This window comes from Parasteatoda tepidariorum, chromosome 2 (genome assembly GCF_982258835.1).
Source record: "Parasteatoda tepidariorum strain Cologne lab strain chromosome 2, Ptep-v5.0, whole genome shotgun sequence".
NCBI classification, from domain to species: domain Eukaryota; kingdom Metazoa; phylum Arthropoda; class Arachnida; order Araneae; family Theridiidae; genus Parasteatoda; species Parasteatoda tepidariorum.
In genome coordinates, this window is record NC_141756.1 from 105,543,760 (window position 1) to 105,564,882 (window position 21,123).

The 21,123-nt window shown below is 28.6% G+C and overlaps 1 protein-coding gene across 2 annotated transcripts in view; it reads right to left on the minus strand.

Annotated features, from left to right (window-relative positions):
* The window catches only part of LOC107440417 (uncharacterized), a 789,850-nt gene that overhangs the window by 660,899 nt on the left and 107,828 nt on the right, over positions 1-21,123 (minus strand). The window contains exon 1 of one of the 2 annotated variants that reach the window (XM_087157951.1): positions 8,331-8,798. The exons of the other annotated variant lie outside the window; for it this stretch is intronic. The gene's annotated coding sequence lies outside the window, so the exon portion shown is untranslated. Of the gene's footprint in view, positions 1-8,330; positions 8,799-21,123 lie in introns of those variants that run through there. 2 annotated transcript variants of the gene reach the window in all.

Here is a 21,123-nt window from a genome sequence, read left to right on the forward strand (position 1 = left end):
GTTGGTATTTCAGAAAACGACCTGGAAGTGCCTTGCTTTTTGAGGGACCTAGAAGCCAGCAGACTTGTTTGTCTCGCTTTGCAAGTGGTCACTTGAGGTGTCTCTCGTATGTTCAGGGGCAAAAGACTTTTGGACTTTGCACTAAATGTAGGACTGTTCAGGCTTCGCCCGAGCATATTCTAAACTGTATAGATTTTAAGATCGACGAGGTTTTTTCAAAACCTCATCTGTTTTTAGACTTCCTGGACTTATGGAATTGGTCTAATTGGGATGGACCTCTTGGGGATTAGAAACAACAACAAGAACATGTAAACACACACACTTTCAATAAAAATTTGATCACGTAATAATTTAAGAAACAAAAATATTTTACAATTTCTGTATTTTAATTGCTAAAAGTGTTTTAATTTTTTGAGCAATTCTTTCCCATAATGGTTAACGACGAAATTTAGGATTTTTTAAAAATATTTTTTACGAAATGCAAAATATTTATTAAATCAAATTTTAACAAAACACACATTTCTTTACTACTAAAAAAATATATTTAATTAGTAAATCATCCTCTTTATCACCAAGTTATTATTGCTTGTATCCGAAACAATTGTTTTTACCAGTCGTATATTTTATAAATTACTAACTACTATGAATTACTTCCACCAAGTTTATCAAATTTTTTTAATTTTATTGAACTACATTTTTTCATAAAATTCACCCTCTAAATCAGGGAAGGGCAAACTTTTTTAGTCGAGGGCAAAAAATGGAGAGAAAAAGTTTGGCGGGTCGAGTAAAAAAAAAAAAAAAAAAAAAAAAACGATATGCAAGTTTTAATTTAAATATATAATGAGATGAATGAAACTGCGATTTCATTTTAAAAAGTTACTTACATTGGCAGACATTGGTTCGAAGTGAAGATATGCTTATTTTAAGAAACGAAGCTAAATGCTGTTAGTCTACTTCTGAAAGGATTTTTTCTAAGGTTCATAGTTGAAAACTCTTGTTCACATATATAAGATTAAGCAAACATAGCACTGATTTCCTGGGCATGAAATATTAGATTTTGGAAACTAGCTTTTGGTAATGATTTGTAAAACTCAAACTTTTCCATATTTAGAAACAACTGTTTCAGATGATTGTTAGATTTGTCTGCTCGTTCGAGCTTAAAATGCGCAGTCTGCCACATGTGAAGTACAATTCACCTATATTAGATTCCATAAGTTTGCTCCTCGAGAAAGACAAACGCTAGTTGGAGCCAATCTACTGCTATTCTATAAAGAACTTCTGCTTTCAGCATTTTACCAATTGAAGCTGTCTGTGCTAACTATTTTCATCAATTTATGTTTTGTAGAACAAAAATAGAGAAAGTAAAAAGGTCATCAGTACTTTGTTAAAAAAGAAAAAACAAAAATAGCTTTAAACAAAGTAGACAAAAAAATGGATGTATAATGTATATTGTTTATTCGCCAGGGATCGGCAAGTTAAAATTCTATTCGCGGGCCAGATGAAACCTTCCGACGGGCCACAGTTGGCCCGCGGGCCGTAGTTTGCCCATCCCTGCTCTAAATTATCTCGATATGACAAGAAATTAATAAATTGTTCTCTTTATATTACTCGCTTGAAGAAATACGCCTCAACCACAAAATAAAACAAGACGCTGCGATTTGTAAGTAAATGAGTGAAATAAATTTTTGAAATGAAGAATAATTTGTATTTATGTATTTATTTTGATATTTCTAAAATGCGTGCAAAGAGGGGTGCGAGGATGATAAGTGCACAAGCATCAATCTGAAGGGGGCATTGAACTAAAACTTTATATTAACTTTATCATGAAATTAAATTTTTAGTACGCAAATAATGGCAAATTGGAGAAAACGTACAATCGATAAACTCTGCTAAAATGATCTGCTGGGATGATCATAGCCTACCTTGGGCTGTAATGCCATGAAGAAATAGTGCATAAAGCAAAGTAATTTATGAAGAATAAAATATAATTTTCAAACTAATATCAAAGTAAAGTTAAAGATCATAAAAATTTTAATTTTCTTTTCACTTAATATTAGACAGTATTCCGTTAAAAATAATTACTTTTATCGTATAATAAATTTTGCTTACAGTTACAATAAAATGAATTTGAAATATTGTTTTTGTCTTAAAAAAATATATTTTTTTCTTTTTGCAAGGAATACATTACTGCTAAAATGCAAATATTAGAATTTATCAAGAATTAGAATTTATCACTTTAAAATTTATCAAGATGATGTACTGACTAACTAGGGTTATCCATTGAATTGACGAGAAAATTTTCATTTTTCAAATTATCTATGTTGATATGCAGATTACCTAGAAAATTGCCCATTTCCGGAATTCCATTCAATTATCGTTAAAGTTAAAATAAAATCGATCTTAGAGCAACAACAACGTCTCTGTAAGCTTCACTTATTTTTTTATATACTATTATTTATTATTTAATTAATATTATTTATTTGTTGATAATTAAAAATATAAATAAATACTTCGGATAATCGGCAAATTAGTAAAAAAATCGACCATCAGTCATTTAAAAAACTATATAATTCCAAGAATCAAGAGATTTTAATTAATATAATTAGGGAAATTATCATAATTTAATTTTATTTATTTCGATATGCAAGGAGTCAAGCTAAATATAATTAAACATCGAATCATTTGATAGCATCATCTAGCACCATTGAGATTCCTAAATAATCCTACACCCGAAAAAATAATAGTGATTGTTGCAAAACCCACCAAAATCCTACCCCCGAAATGAAATAGAGATTGTTGCAAAAATGAGAATTAAAAGTAACACAATAAAGGATTCAGGAAATTTATACGCCATCATAAATATATAAAAAAAAATTACAATGCCTCTACTGCACGGTCTTGAATACAAATTTTAACAATTATATTAATTATAAGAACAAAAAAAAGTCATAATGCTTCTATTGCACGATTTTTAATACAAATATTTGCACTATTATTGGAATACACATTTTAACAATTATATTAATCATAAAAACTTAAAAATTATGCCTCTATAGAACGGTTTTAAATGCAAATAATTTGCACAAATATTTGAATATAAATTTTAAAAATTATATTAATTATAAAAACAAAAAAAAATTATAAAGCCTCTATTCCACGGTTTTGAATACACATATTTGTACTACTGATGGAATACAAATTTTAACAGTTATATTAATTACAAAAACTAAAAAAATTATAATGCCTCTATTGATGAATACAAATATTTTGCACAAATATTTCAATATAAATTTTAACAATTATTAACGTTATGCGAGGGTAGTTTTGTGACATATGAAGAAAAGGTTTATTGTATGACCTTCGTGGGTTTGTACCACAAAGTTTGCAAACGGCACTAAGTTATCAATACCTTCACAGAGAGTAATTTTTTTTTTAATTCTCGTACTGTATTGTAATGACATCATTTATGGTAAAAAAGAAATGTAAGTTATTTAAACCCTTCACTTGGTTAATTTTTCCTCTCATATTTTAAGAGTTTACCAGAAATTCTAGTTTTTAATATTATAGTTTGTATTACCACACAATTAGGAAAAAAAACTGAATAGTAAATTAAACCGAATGAATGATGGGATTTATGCACTAAGATATGATAAATTTTTAAATTTTATCACATTTTATAAAACTATATCTTATTGTTAAGTATACCAAAATCATGACCAAAGTGCTTTTATCAAAATTACCGAGAGTTTCTGGTGCCCGAAACACGATAAGTTAGAGCACTCTTTTTCTTCGAGGCAAGTTGCCTCGAAGTAACCAATATGTCTGTCATAAAATAATAAACACATTAAAATCTCCAGAAATTTTTTTTGTTCAAAATCAAATTCGAATCTTACATTTGAGTCAGTTTTCTTGTAATTTGTAATTCCGTAAATTTAATTGAAACGGAGAGAAAAATTATTGCATAATCAGTAACGAATATTACCGAAGTCTACATAAAATGAAAATACAAAAAAATAAAAATGAGATAATTTTTTTTAAAGGGTTTCCTTGAAATAATTTATTTTCAATGAATGAGTATTTAGATCCTTAATGAAACGTGTATACTTTCACAGAAAATTTTAAAATCAGGAATTGAGTAAGGTAGGCACTTCATTTAGGTCGCACTAGAGCTGCTTAATGGGCTATTGGCGACGGTCGGTGATCTGCCGTGTCAGTCCACTGCGGGAAGAAAAGTTTAACGGGAACTGATAACACGCACCCTCGGTCCCTACGCTGGCTGAACAAAGTCGTTACTGCCAGTGATGCATGACTTCGGTGTCTTCCGTGTCTTTACGTTCAGTCCACTGCGGGACAAATTGAATCAGAGAGAAAGTGTCACATCTAGAGATAATATTGGTAAGCCGGTGTAAATTTAGGTTGTCGATTCAAGACTAATCTTACAAGTGGCTAATACAAAATTGCCTTCAATCAAAACAAAACCAAAGGCGGTTACCTGTACACAAAACATTATTACAAGCATAAAAAGTTACATTTGATTAATTTTCATTTTATTTTATTTTGGAGCAGGTCTACATTATTTAACAACTGAAAATTGCCTCAAAATTTATAATTTTTTTCAGCGTTTATGAATTTATCACCTGAATTAAGATAGAAAACTGCTCTAAATCTGATATTTAAAAAAATATATAAATATAAATTGACAATATTTTATTTCATAAAAGGCCCCAAACGAACTATTAAAACCCTTCTCGGGTCAGAAGAGTTTAAATCAAAACTGGAAAAGCTATAAGAGTTGTTGTCATTGTACTTAGGGTTAAAATGTTCAAGTACAATGTAAGGTACATAAATGATTCTACAAGGGAATAAATCTGAAGGGAAATAAATGAATCTACATTTTCTTATTTACAGCAGTAGTATACATTAATATCAAAAATAAGTAAAACAGTTTGCATTCTACTGTCTTTGAAATGGTTGAAATTACTAAAATATTCATAATCATCACTGACGTCACAGCCCTGGATAGATCCTGGCTTTCTCGAGGATTAAATCCTTCATTTGTTTGATTTTTCAGTTCACGTGGTAACGGTTTACCGCACATTCTGCTCATAAGCATTAAAGTGTAAACGTACATGTTTACAAATTTCTAAATGAAATTTCATTTCTCGCGTGGTAAACGAAAATCTGAAACAAACTGAGCTGTAAGTTGGGAGGATATCAAAGGTTAAAAACGAATATATCATACACAATTGCTTCTATCACAGAAAATTAATTTTTCTTTTAGAAGCATAATTAAGGTTTAGTTCCCGAAAGTTTTTCTATGTATTTCAATTTAAATATTATTTAAATTTGCATAGCAAACTTCGGGGGTTGGGAAGCATCAGCAAACAGGGGACGTAATCCTCACGTAAATAAATAAATCGAAATAAAAAAAACCGAATGTCTTAACTTTTTATCTAATGATCGAATTTCAATGCTCTAACATGCAATTAATAGTTTGAATATTAAGTATGCTGAGTAATAAGCGCCGCAAACGATATTTTTGCCACTAAATATTATCGAGTTCTTATAAAACAACTTAAGAATACTGAAAATTTGTGTGTGAATTAATGAGCAAAAAAAAATTATGAAGTACAATAAAAGTTTACAAACATTTATGCAATTGGTGGAGGGTTCCTCAAATAAAAATATTAAGCTTAAAATTCTCAATTAATTATTAAATTCAATGAATAAAAAGGAGATGGAAATTTTGAGGGTATAAAGCTTTGGGTATCAGCGAACAGGGGAGGTAGTCCATTCGTAAATAAATAAATGTCTTAACTTTTTATCTAATGGTCGAATTTCAATGCTCTAACATGCAATCTTAATAGTTTGAATAATAACCACGCTAAGTAATTAGAACAAACGATATTTTTTAAGCTACGAAATCAGATATTAAAAAGTACTTTCCTTAAATAAACATAATTTTTTTTCTCCAACTGATTCCTTTTTTTCCCTTTCTTTTTTACTTAAAAAATATGGGGGGGGGGGTAGTCACAATCTAGAAAATAGGATCCCAATAATTTATATTCAGATGAGCTGACGAATGTCTGGTTCTTTTAATTCTAATTTTTCATTTTGCGTATTGTGTAACATCTTAGATATTAAATAAATTGAAAATTTTTCTATTGTGAATCTCATTTATTCAAATATAATTTAACACTATATATAGTTTAAAGTATGTTTTTTATTCAGGACTAAAGAATGTTAACGAAGTCTAGAAATAGTATAAATTGTAAGATAAAATAAATTTACTTCATTTTAAATGAATTACTATTAAATGCCAAAATACAAGCCAAGCAAATTTGTCGAATAGTTTAAATCGTTGCCTTTTATAAATTTTTATATCTCAGGAATATCTAGATCAAATCCAAATAAAAAGTTGTATTTCATGCAATTAACTTGTCTAAACTAGATTCATTGTTACTGAAAAAAATTATTTTGATTTTCTTAAACAAGAGAAATGCATAAAAAAAAACTGAAATTAACGTTAAGGGATTCAAAACTTTTGACCGCTCTCCTATTATCGGGCACATATCTTCCAGATTTGGCTTCCAGCTCAAGAATTCAAATTTATAGGAAAAGATTTTTTTAAGTAGCCCATTTCTGTTCTAATTTCGTCATTTAAAGTATGGAATGCATTATTAGCATAATTAGAATAAGACCCTCGAACCATGAAGTAAAAATCTGATTATCAAAATATATAACATATAAGTTATGACTATATAAGTTATAGTTATATGTATATTTAAAAAATTTAACCCTATCATTTTTCTTTTTCTTTTATCTTTTTCAAAAAAAATTCAAATTATTTTCGAAAATTTTTTTTTCTTGTTTTGTTTAAATTTTAAACTTATTTTTTTTATTTGCTCATACTAAAATTATTAAATTTCAAATTTTTGGTAAAAGTAAGAGTTTACAAATTTTGATATATTCTTCCTTAAAACGTTAATGGCAACTGCGTTATATTAGAACACCCGTTGCCCTAACAGCGAATATGTTCAAGAAAATTAAAAGAAATAAAAAAGAAACACCTATTCAGAAATTTTCAAACTTATCTTACGGTATAATAGCAAAATTTATTTCACTTTTTACCTAAAATATACCAAATTTCAATTTTTTTTCTATGAATTATGTGATTGTTGTCCAAATATTGGGAATTTCGAACATTTATGTCTTTTATAATAGCAATAAGATATTTGAAATATTTTTTTAAAAATCTTCAATAAAAAATTAGTGAATTAAAAAAAAAAAAAAAAAAAAAAAAGTCCTTTAATTTGAGCTTTTCATCACAATACTGAGAATTTCGAACATTTATCTCTTTTATAATTTAATATATATTAGATATTTAAAAATGGTTTTTTTATAAAGCTTCCCTAAAAACTAAAGGAAAAAAGCGATTGAAATTTAAAAAAAGTAAGAAAAAGGCCCTTTAGTTTGAGCTTGTTATCACAATATTGAGAATTTCGAACATTTATCTCCTTTATAATAGCAATCTGATATTTAATTTTTTTTTTAAATCTTTCCTAGAAACCAAAAAAAGAAAAAAAACTATTGACATTAAGAAAAAGTCTTCAGTTTGAGCTTGGTATCACAATACTGAGAATTTTGAAAACTTCTCTTTCGTAATAACAATTTGATTTTTAAAAATATTTTTCAATTTCTTCCCTAAAAACTAAAAAAAAAACGATTAAAATCTAAGAAAATAAGAAAAAGTCTTTTAGTTTCAACATCATAACGAAAAAAATTACTTGAAGGAGAATATTACTCAATCATTATCAACAGTATTTTTCTCATGATGTTTTATTTCATTAAATAACTAAATTAAATAAATAGGGTTCGAAAAAAAATTTAACACCCTATTTTTATTTTTTAAAATAAAAAGTCAATTGCTATATCAGTTTTAATTTTTTGATTCTCAATTTTTGTTAAGTGGTATCAATTTATTTTTTTGATTTGCATACATTTTTTATTTCTTACATAACTTGAATATTTTATGATTTATTCACTTTTCGATATGTGCAAAACGGTTTTATATTATTCCGTTATGCGTTAAAGATGTTTTTATTTCACTATAACTAAATTTCAAAGTGATATTTTCCCCCATATCAGAAGCTTTTAATAAAAAAATATTTATGCATTTTCAAAAGCTTTTAAAGCTCAGTAAATATAATGTTTCTAAAAATTCAAAAATTTTTGCAAAATAAACATTATTTGTATATTTAAACAATAACATAAAATTTTCATATAATTTTTATTTCATTATCAAATTAAAAAAAAATTAAATTACTTACATTAAGGTGGAATTCCCACAAAAATAAATATTATCCCATTTTTTTTTTCAGGAGTATGAATAAATAATGAAAAATCCACTTCAGAAATTGTTAATTTTAGATGAAATTCAACAAAATTTTATTCCACAATATTCTAAAATATCCGAAAAAAGGCCCCGGAGCAAATCGAAACTCCAACAATCAAAAACAAAATTTTGACTGACAGATCCTAATATAATTTATTAATCCGGATATGCCGGAGAACTCCAGTGGAAAAGTTACGTCCTACAATAAAGTCCTCTTCCGCATCAAGGGGATGCCGAAAGCACATCTGGGATGTTGATCCAGGTTACCGTCTGCACGCAGCTTCATGTTCCCTCACCTAATCTCTCGCCAAAGGAAAATTCGCCAGCTTCATCGCCAAATCTTGATTCTAGTGGTTGATTAGAAAGGCGTCAATCTCCAGAGGCGTAAATCTGCAGCACTCCCTTATCTCCGCCAACTCATCTCTACTTAACCCTCTCGTCACTCGGATTTCCATCCTTTAGGATGGGTGGTTTAGAAGATTTCTCCAAATTAAATGGGAGCTTTAATTGTTTGTAGAACAACGTGATAAGTATTCAAAGTATACTTTATTTTTATTCATGCAGTTTTCGAAACATTTTTTTTGGAGTCCTTAACTATAATGAATAACTAAATAAGTTTTAAGAATCCGAAAAAAAAAAAGTTTTTTCAATCAGGTTTAAAAAATTATATATATATATATATATATATATATATATATATATATATATATATATATATATATATATATATATATATATATATTATAAATAGAAAATTAGATTTTTCTTCTTTACCGTTAATCCGGTAAAGAAGAAATGTACCGGAAAGAATATTCGATTTTCGCTACATATCATACAAAAAAAAGCGTGCTTTTCACATTGTTCTATTCAACGTTTTCACAACCATTCACCCACAATCCATTTTGACTTAAATTCGGTCCGTAGCATTTAAAAGAGCCAATCATTTTACATGTTTGATGAAATACTTTGGAGTAGTCATATGCGTCTAGTGAGCTGGGTTCGGTTGGATTATTGCACTCTCGTGTGCAACTCTGCTGCATTTTTAAAAATATTCTCAATTTCAGGCTTCATTTTACACCCTTTGAAATCGAACTGAAAAATCCCTCCATCATTTTATAATGGCTAATGTAATCAAGAAAAAGAGTTCCTTGTCAGAAACTAGCTAATTTATCATGATCATGTAAAGTTTTAGAAAATTATTTTGCATTTTGTTAATGCACATAGTACTTAAAAAGTATTTTTTGAGTGCTTAAAAAGTACTTTAAAGGTGCATACTTTTTGTTGAGAGATTTGGCTGAGCACCCTGATTTACCCATCTTATTTCTATGCATTTAACACTTTATTACATATATCAGATTCAAAATTGCTGAAATAATGCAATCACTACATTCTTCCGCTTCATATTAATTTAGAACGATAAAATTTGAACCATCTGATACACAAACTAAAGTTTCCTTTCGATATTCTGCAATTATCGGATTGATGAAGGGGGAATAATACAGTATCGCAAGATAGCATGCTTCTATCAAAATAAAAGTTTTAATTTTAGATCACGCATTCTTTGTGAGATAAAAAGAAACTAAGAAAAATTTAATTTTGATTTTCTTTTGTCCTTTTCAAAATATTTTTAAATATTCGAGAAATTTAGTGTGTTGTATCAGTAACGCTGATCAGCAAATTTTTATCAAACCAGAATTACAAAGTCTAGACAATGAAATAAAAAAAAACTTTAAAGACACTTATTTTTGATATTTTGAAATTATAGGGGTAATTGAAGGCAATCACCATTATTGACAGTAATGCAAATAATTTCTTGCAATCAAAATAGAAATCTCGAACTAGAACCTGGTCAAATTATTTGACGCACTTTAAGATTCTATGTAAAATCTTAATTATCTGGTGATACTATACAGCTCTGTTGTTTTTACGCGACTAAAACCGGTTTGCACTTGTTTACGTGCGTGTATCAATGGGTTAAATGAGACGATGTATAATAATAAATTCGACGATTGGATAAATTAGACGATTTATTATATAAAATATTTATTATATCAGGAATAATATAAGTATATTATGATAATGAGAGAATAATGATAAATTATTAGGCTTATATAGTGTTTTAATAATGACATGTTTTACCCGAGTTTATATACAATACTTTCATATTTAAACATACATGTAATGGGTTTTTATCATATATGGCAGTACTTTTACTTTCGTTACTTGTACCGCCGGTACAAGTAAAAAGTACGTACTTTTACTTGTACTTCGTTACTTTTTAAATTTAGTACTTTTACTTGTACTTTCGTTACTTTTATAGGGAAAAAGTAGAAGTATTTGTAACGGAAATATCGAATGAAATCGTTACTTTTTTCTAAAACTCGGTAAGCTTTCTAAAAAAAAAAAAAAAAAAAAAAAAAAAAAAAAAAAAAAAAAATTAAAAAAATAAAATTAAATTTAAAAAAGAAATGCTTATGTTTTTTTTTAATTTATAAAATTAATGTGCAATATATATGCATTCACAGCTAACTTCGTGCTTAAATACCTTCTGTTTCAACTTATACTGCACATTCGATTAATTTTTACTAGCTCAAAGATCACAAAGCTATCTGTATTTGCTTTGTTTATGTTTGTGCTTTTAAAACGCGTTTCTAAAGAGTAAAACAATTTTAAATCAATGGTAATTTAAATAAATAAAAATTATAAACTAAAAATTAAAACCAGTAGATCATTTCCTTTTCGTGCAAATCCATAAAAAGTTTGATATTAAAATTATATTTGATTTTAGAATTATATTATACGATTATATAATAATATTCTTCCGAATTTAAAAATAAATTAATATCCATAACTTTCAAAATTAAAAATAATTAAATAAATAACAAAAATTTTGCAAAAATATTAAAGAACATAAGAATATTATTCAATAAAATTTTAGGTTGCTTTGAATTTTCGATTTCCTAGAAATGTACTTTTAAATCGTTACTTTTTTGTTTAGTACTTGTACTTTTACTTGTACTTTTTACTCGTTACTTTTTAAAATAAGAACTTTTTACTTTTTACTCGTTACTTTTTTTAAAAATACTTGTACTTTTACTCGTTACTTTTGAAAAGTAACGTTGCCATATATGGTTTTTATACAGGAGATTTTTCATATACTTCCCATTTGTATTTATTTTTAACGTATTGCATTACAATGTTAACCAATTGATGCAAGAACGTAAACAAGTTCAAACCGGTTTCAGTCGCGTAAAAACAATAAAGCTGTATAGTATCACTTGATAGTTAAGATTTTACATAGAATCTTTAATGCGTTTAATAATTTGGACAGTGACTTTATTTGAAATTTTTTTTCGATAATTGGCAATTATTAGAGTAATCAATTCAATTAACAGTGATTCTAAATAAAATGTTTCCATTCATTGCGAAAGAGTGTTTGGCGCAGCATAGCCAATCCCGGCTCTTGGGCTTTTAAGCCAAGAAAAAAAGAGGTTTTTAAAAAACTACACAATTCACACTAAAAACGTCTCTTTATTTTTCTAAACTTTTTATGCGTGGTAAAAAAAAAATAGTCAAAAAAAGTGAGCATGAAAAATAAAAGGGGCGTTATTTTGCTGTGTGAAGTGTTTTTAATTTGACTTTCATAATTCAGAAAAGATTGTTTCTACCAAGTTAATAAAAATATCTAGACAAGTATAAGAAGGATAAATTTCAAAGAAAAATAAATTCCCTGCCAAGAAATTCCAATTCTGGGAGAGAAAAGAACAAACTGTTTTCGACAAAAATGCTCTATTTTTGACATCGATCCTTTGTCTCCTTAAGAAACTCAATTTCGCAGCCTCACTTAAAGAAACTTTGGTAAGGAATCAATGAAGCACCGAAATATTGAATATATAATATATATGCGTCTAGAAGTAGGTGTAATTTAAATAAAGACGACGCAGTGTGACGTATTGCTTGAGTGATATACTGCGAAAGGCGCATATAAATACTTATATAGCAAAAATATAGCACTGTCTATAGCGTAGACGACGTGTGCATGTCTCCAAGATTTTAAAATACGCCAACCTAATTAAAATAAATTTTAGTATTTTCTAACACTACTGCAATTTTTTAGATTTATTAAAATCAGCTTAATGCCTGCTGGCTAATTGATGTAAATAATTAAGCTTGTTGCAATAAATCTATGAAAATCTTTTTACAATAAGTTTATTCTAAACAGCTTTTCATTGGTTTATTGCAATAAGGACTTAAAACGCCTTACTAATTACTACTAAAAAAACCAGGCTATTGTAGCCTTTAAACATATCCAGGCTAATTACGCTTAAAGTGTGTGGATGTACGGCAATAAGCCATTTATTATAAAATAGTGGAAAGTTTTAAAATTAAAACCATTGAAATTAGATACATACAGGATGACTACCATCATTCGATCTCCTAGCAAAGCTATTGTTCAGAAGAACTGGCATAAAATTTGGTTTAAAGTTATTATAAGGTATGAGCAGAAGAATGAATTGAAAAAAAAAACTATTGATCGCTTACGACTATTTAAAATCTATTAAAATGCATAAGAGTTACAAATATATTGAAGAAAAAAATCTTCCTGAACTTATATGCATTCTAACTAGGAACTTTTAATTTGGATAATACTTCAAGGCTTTCTTCAAAAGGTGCCTAAAAACATAACAATTTAAATATATATATTTTAAAAATCTGTTAAAATTCATAAGAGTAACAAATATATTGAAAAAAAAATTCTTTAGTTTGGATATGACTTCAAGATTTTTGTTTTAAAACGGTGCCTAAGAATATAACAAATAAATGAGAAATTTGTATTTCTCGAATAACAGAATCTTATATGAAATGAAAATAATTTTTCCAATAAATTAATACCATGAGAGAGAAAGAAAGAAAAGCAAAGCGATAATCCTTATCACTCGTTATCGAAGCTGTCAATCCCCCTCCTCTCCATTTCTCATTACTCTTGTTCTGCCTCTTGTTCTGCAGAAAGGGAGGGAAAAAAATCTACCAGCGACCTTATTAGCTCCGTTGCTTATTAAGGCATTTACTGTATCTCACACCATTTCTTGTCTCTCTATATATTTTATACATCTGCATGTACCAAAAATAAAAATACATGGAACTTAAATTTTACGAATATGTTTAGTAGCATTCATTATAGAGTATAAAGCTGGGCTCGAAAAAACTCAAAAATTTTACCCGTCCCCGAGGACGACTTGTCCAACAATGCATCCGTCCTCCTTTGAAACTAACTCGTAGCTTCTGATTAAATAAAAATATAATTTTCTCTTATTTATTACAAACATTTATATAAATTGCACAATGAATTAGTAGTTACTAGGATTACAAATACTAGGATTACATTATACAGTAATAAAAGAAATACTAGGTTACTAATAGTAAAACCTAGTATTTCTATTATGAAATATTTTATTTCTTTTATGAAATAATTTATTTCTTTTATGAAATAATTTATTTCTTTTATGAAATAATTTATTTTTTTTATAAAATAAATTAAATGACAAAGGTCAAGCTATTTGGAATGTCAATTTATCCGAGGGTACTGCGTTTTTAAAAGAATCAAATACGACGTTTGCCAGTTCCACAATCAAGCCAATGATTTACAGAGGTTTCTGCACAGAAATCTTAAAGGGGTTTTCCATTTATGTAGACGTTCATAATTGCGTTTAACGCAAGACCAGTACGTAATGTGTTTTTTTTTTTTTTTTTTTTTTTTTGTAAGTTCATTGCTGAAAAGCCCCTTTCAACCCACTGCAATACTCCCAGACAGAGAAAACATCAATTCCAGCATGCGCAGTATGTTGCTGTGTTGTTGTGGGTCATTTCGCTGCATTAGGTTTTATAAATAGCTCGGAGGAATGAAGTTTTCTGGTGTTTAACGATGTTACGTATCTTAAATTTTAAATTTTAATGACACCCATTCTTGAGAAAAAATTTCTTTATCTACTCCTTTAAAAAAGATTGTAAGATAACAAAAATTTAAAATGTATCACGAACATTAACGGGAAAATGCGGATTCGAGAAATATGTTGTCCGCTGGGAATTTTTGACCGCCGAAGACGGGCAGACTTAGACACTTTTCGAGCACTGGTACAAAGTATATAAATGTTCAGTATTCATTCTTACTATTAGGGTCGAACAAAAACTGATGTTTAACATGGGCCCCTACCTGTAGGAAATGCGCTAAAATTGATAGTTCATTTGGTAGCGTTTAAGCGTTCGCCTTCCAATGAATTGACCCGGGTTCGAATGCCAGAGATAGCTGGGTGATACGAATTTCGCATCCGGCTATCAGGGTACGTAGCCAAATCTTTCAACAAAAAAAAAACACATTTAAAGTACTTTTAAAGGACTCAAAAAATATTTTTAAGCACTATATACATTAACAAAATGCAAAATAATTTTCAAAGACTTTACATGATCATGATAAAATAACTAGTTTCTGACAAAGAACTCTTTTCTTGGTTATATTAGCCATTATAAAATGATCAAGACATTTTACTGTTCGATATCAGAGGGTGGAAAATGAAGCCTGAAATTGAGAATATCTTGCAAAATGCAGCAGAGTTGCACATGAGATGGCAATAATCTTACCGAACCCTGTTCAGTAGACGCACATGCCAACTCGCAAGTGCTTCATCAAACATGTAAAATGATTGGAGCTTTCATACGCTATTGGCCGACGGTAGGCCAAAATTGATTGTGGGTGAATACATTGTGAAAACGTTAAATAGTACAATATGAAAAGCACGCGAACAATGTGAAAAGCACGCTTTTCCATAAAACGTGGCGAAAATTAACATGGTAAAGAAAAAGAAAAATCTCATTTTCGAGAGGGGAAAATTAAGCGCATTTTAAATAACACCCAATGAGAAAAGCACTTTTAAGGGCTTTCAGAAATGAAAAACGAAAATAAGCACCTTTAAGCACTTTTTAGAAACGCTACGTTGTGGCTTGCACCGACCACAGTGCTGAGGTATAATATCCTCAGTGGTAGACTGATCATGGGTTAGAGTCCCCTTGCCGCCAGGCTAACCGTAGGAGGTTCTATTGCAAGTAACCTCCAAGTAACGCAAATGCGGGTTAGCTCCATCAAAAAAAGCCCTCCACGAAGCAAACATTTCTCCCAATACTCGATCCAGGAGTTGCCTTGTCTTCTGGATTGAGATCAAAATTACAAGGCAACGGAGTTGAACATTAGCAGTTGTAAACCCATAAAATTGGGTCGGCTGCTCTGTGACGGTTATAAAATAAAAAATAAAAACAAACTAAAAAAAACTTTAAAAAACTTTTAAAAAAAACAAAAAAAACTAAAAAAAAACTTTAAAAAAACTAAAAAAAAAAAATAAACTAAAAAAACTATCTAGTTTTTTTAATTTATTTAGTTTTTTTAGTTTTTTTAGTTTTTTTAGCTTTTTTAGTTCATTTAGTTTATTTAGTTTTTTTAGTTTTTTTAGTTTTTTTAGTTTATTTAGTTTTTTTAGTTTATTTAGTTTATTTAGTTTTTTAGTGTTTTTTTTAGTGTTTTTTTAGTGTTTTTTTTAGTGTTTTTTTTAGTTTTTTTTTAGTTTTTTTTTAAAGTTTTTTTTAAGTTTTTAAACTATAAAAACTATAAAAACTAAAAAAAACAAAAAAAAACTAAAAAAACTAAAAAAACTAAAAATTAAAAATAAAAATAAAAATAAAATAAAATGAAAAACATTCTGTTATGAGTCTCGATGCTCAGGAGATAGAGCGATCTCTTTCCGATGAAGTGAGCCGGGTTCGAATCTCTATCTCTTTCCGATGAAGTGAGCGGGGTCGAATCTCAGCAATGGTTGGTCGATACGAATCTGCATCCGGCTTGTACAGACCGCAGTGCTGACGTGAAATATCCTCAGTAGTAGACGGATCTTGGGTATGCTGACGGATAGAGTCCCCTAGCCGTCAGGCTATCGTGGATAGGTGGCTTTCGTTGATTTCCTCTCCATGTAATGCAAATGCGGGTTAATTCCATCAAAAAGTCCTCCACCAAAGCAAAATTTCTCCCAATACTCGATCCAGGAGTTCCCTTGTCTTCTGGATTGAGATCAAAATTACAAGGCAACGGAGTTAAACATTAGCAGTCGTAAATCCATAAAATTGGGTCGGTTGCTCTGTGACGGTTATAAAATATAAAAAAACTAAAAAAAACTAAAAAAAAAACTAAAAAAGAACTTAAAAATAACTAAAAAAAACTAAAAAAAAACTAAAAAAAATATTTAAAAAAAACTTTAAAAAAACTAAAAAAAAACTGAAAAACAAAAAAAAACACTAAAAAAAACACTAAAAAAACACTAAAAAAACACTAAAAAAAACACTAAAAAGAAACACTAAAAAGAAACACTGAAAAACTAAATAAACTAAATAAGCTTTAGTTTTTTATAAACTAAACTAAATAAACTAAATAAACTAAATAAACTAAATAAACTTTATTTAGTTTATTTAGTTTGTTAGTGTTTTTAATGTTTTTTTTAGTGTTTTTTTAGTGTTTCTTTTTTATTGTTTTTCAGTGTTTTTTTTAGTTTTTTTTAGTGTTTTTTTTAGTGTTTTTTTTAGTTTTTTTTAAAGTTTTATTTAAGTTTTTAAACTATAAAAACTAAAAAAACTAAAAACTAAAAATTAAAAATAAAAATAAAATAAAATTAAAAACATTCTGTTATGAGTCTCGATGCTCAGGAGATAGAGCGATCTCTTTCCGATGAAGTGAGCCGGGTTCTGAGCCGGGTTCGAATCTCAGCAATGGTTGGTCGATACGAATCTGCATCCGGCTTGCACCGACCGCAGTGCTGACGTGAAATATCCTCAGTAGTAGACGGATCTTGGGTATGCTGACGGATAGAGTCCCCTAGCCGTCAGGCTAACCGTAGGTGGCTTTCGTGGATTTCCTCTCCATGTAATGCAAATGCGGGTTAATTCCATCAAAAAGTCCTCCACCAAAGCAAAATTTCTCCCAATACTTGATCCGGGAGTTCCCTTGTCTTCTGAGTTGGGTTAAAAATAACAAAGCTACAGATTTGAATATTAGTAATCTTAAGCCCGAAAAATTGGATAGGATGTTCAACGACTGTCATAAATACATTTTGTTATAATAACGCCCTTTGTTCAGGTTGTGCTTTACTGAAATTCAAAAAGAAAAACTTTTCGTAATTATTAATTACTTCTAAAAAATGTTTCAGTCAAACCTTAATCACTTACTCTTAAGTTTCTTTTTAAACGTCTTCCTCCAAAACAAATTGCAAAGGTTCAGCATTTTTAAAAATTCTTTTAATTAATTACAAAGTTAATTCAAGGTGGCAAATTTTCAGATAAAGACACAATATATCTTCAATCAAATTTTTACTTAACATGGCAACCAAAGATAATAAGGAAAAGAAAATGATAATGATTAATTAAAGATTACTTAATAATTAAACTCAATTTGTTAATAATTGCTTCTTGCACATTGTCAGTTTTGCGGATTACCGTTTGACGAACGCTGATGTATTGTTTTACATTTATTGGCAATCTTTTAAATTTTGAGTGAATTAAACATGCCATCAAGCAACAAGACTCGAACCAAGTGTTATTTTATTATGCGTAATGTATTATACATATGCGTAATGTATTATGCGTATGATTTTACTGCACCTGAATTGTTTTGTTTTACGCATAATTTTACTGAATCTGGAAACTGTATTTTGTTTTATGCATAATTTTGTACTTTTATTTTTCTTGTATTTTTAATTTTGCATAATTCTGTTTATGTATTATATTTTATATACAATGTTTCTGTATTTGTAATATATATTACATTTAAAATTTTACTGTATATGTATTGAATAATATTTTAAAAACAATTTAACTATCTGTATTGCATTATATTATCGGTTCAATTTTACTATATTGTACTACGCAAGAAAAAAAAATTTCAGGATCTGTATTGTACTATATTATATGTAAAATTGTATTTTACTGTATGTGTATTGAATAATATTTTTAAAACAATGTAACTATCTGTATTGCATTATAGTATCTGTTCAATTTTATTACATCTGTATTGTACTACATGCGTGAAATTTTTCAGCTTCTGGGAAAGCTTGTACTATATTATAAATAAAATTGTATTGTATTTGTGTTGTATGTATATTTTTATTGTGTATGTATTACTTAAATTTTCAAATTTTATTGTATTAGATTACAATAAAATTTTGATAATCAACTTTGCCATCAAAAGTTTTGAAAAGTCTTTTAAGTGATTTTTTGTCGAGTTAAAATTTAAATGTGAACTTTAAACTTTTTAAGATAAAAACTTAATCTAAAAAATATCAGACTTAATTTTCCCCTTCTTTCAAAGACTTAAAAGAGCTTTCTTTTTATACAAAGCTATCCATTTTCATATAAACTACCTGTAATCGTCTATTATCGTGTTGCTAATTGAAAAACAAAAGGAATTTTAAAGGATAATTAGCCACGTTAATCTGCAAAGAATATAGTTGACGGATAACCAATTAGAAAGAATATTTTAACTAGGTATATTGGTGATTCTTGATACAGCAAGAGATTGCAAACTATAAATAAGACAGAAATGCTCAGAAAACTATTTGCTAATGATGCTTGGATTGTTTGTACTATTTTTTTATGCTTACAGAAAAAAAATTAACCACTTTTTTCATATTATAATTCTATTATGTAATTTTGACAATATTAATTTTTCTATAATCGCTCAATACTTCTGCTCCGGAGATCGGTTTTTCAATATTCCTTAACTATTTGTGCTGGGGGGAAAAAACCACACACGTCAAGATTTTTTTCTCTTTTTTTTTGTCCTAAAATCAATCCCCAATAACAAGCTGTGGACGACGGCAGACAATTAACACAGACATATAAAAGAAGTTTTTGGTTTGTATCACAGAAAAAATTGTTTCAATATCCTGTAGGGCATGAAACACATCGCTGTGGGTCGCTGTTGACTGTCTTGTTCACCTTTCATAAGTTTGTGAAAATTATACTTCCTGTCAACTTCAGTAATTTTAAATGTCGATAGAAGGCCATTTTCTTAACTACACCCTTGTGCAAATTAATTGAAACAAACTTTTTTTTCGTGTTTTTTTAAAGAAGATGTTTTGGGGTTGTTTCGGTTACAATGGGGTTGGACCTTTGCAGCCTATTGACGGTATGATGCGTTCTGAGCAGTACATTACTATTCCGGGTAAAAAAGTTGTTCCAGAGTTGAAGAAACGATACCCTGATGGAACAGGGATTTTTCAACAGGATTTAGCTCTTTGTCATACGTCCAAAATTGTCAAGAAATTCATGTCTGAGAATCAAATTGAGACATTGGGATGGCCAGGGAACTCTCCGGATATCAACCCAATTGAGAATCTCTGTGCCATATGCAAGAATCGCCTATTAAATATGGACTGTACAACTATGGAGAAGCTAATCACCGCGTTAATTCATGTGTTGTACAAGGACACAAATATTATAAATGACTGTAAAAAATTTGTGGAATCCATGCTGAATCGTGTCCAAATGTTAATAAAGTGTCGTGGAGATCATATTATGTACTAAAAATTTTTGAGTTTGTATAAATTTAAATAAAATAGCATTTTCTCTTAGTTTTCTGAATTTATTGAGTTTGTTTCAATTAATTTGCACAAGGGTGTAGAAAACGAAGACATACACAGAAAAAGAGAGAAAAACGAAGAAAATTAATTAGTTTTATTAACTGCGCATAAGCTGCAAGCATATAGAACTCCTAAAATAAGTTAAAATGTAGAGGAAATATTCAAAATATATTCAAAACTCGCACTATTGCATTGATATATTTTGCTTTGGCAATATTGATACAATATTAGAAAGCACTCATTTTTACGGATATAATCGTGTGAGCTGATGAGGAGATTATATTTTTTCTTTCTTTGTCTTCCATAAGTTTAAATTTTTTTAAAGATAAATAATTAAAAAAAATAAGTAGTTTTAAAAATTATTTTATTTTAATAATTTTTCTTCTTCTCTTGTCATCAATCTTAATTATTTTGAATATTTTCTCAATATTTTAACTTTTTTTTATATATATAAAAAAAAGTTTACGGTAGATATATACCCGGTTTACGGTAGATATATACCTACTAATACCTGCAAATTTTTACTATGATAGAATTTTTACTACTCTATATAACACATTTCTGTTACTACGCTAACAAGGTTTCTCTAAAAAAACTGACGATTTATAAATGAAAAAAATCTACCGTAAACCGGGGCGAGTCTACCCATCCAGAGGCGAGTCTACCCATTTTAGTTTTATTTAATTTTCCCTATTTTAAATTGAAAATAAAAAAAATTTTACCGACGGAGGACTTATTTCAGACTCTAAGGAAGATGGCGCTGTAGTAGTTTGATCCGTTTTTATTTATTTGGTGTCTTTTTAACCGACCTGTTCAAACATCTTTTGAGAGATTTGTATTGAAAATCAGCAAACTTTTAGCTGGTGCTCCGTAAGTATATTATTATTATTATTACTATTTTCCCATTTTTTTTTTAAGTGATAAACTTATCTAAGACTAAGATTATATTAATTTTATATGAAAAAAAAAACAAAAAGAGTGCAAGTTTTGCTGTTGTAAACAAAAAGCCAGAATTCGCGGGGCGAGTCTACCCATTCGTATTTAGTTTTAATAAAGCAT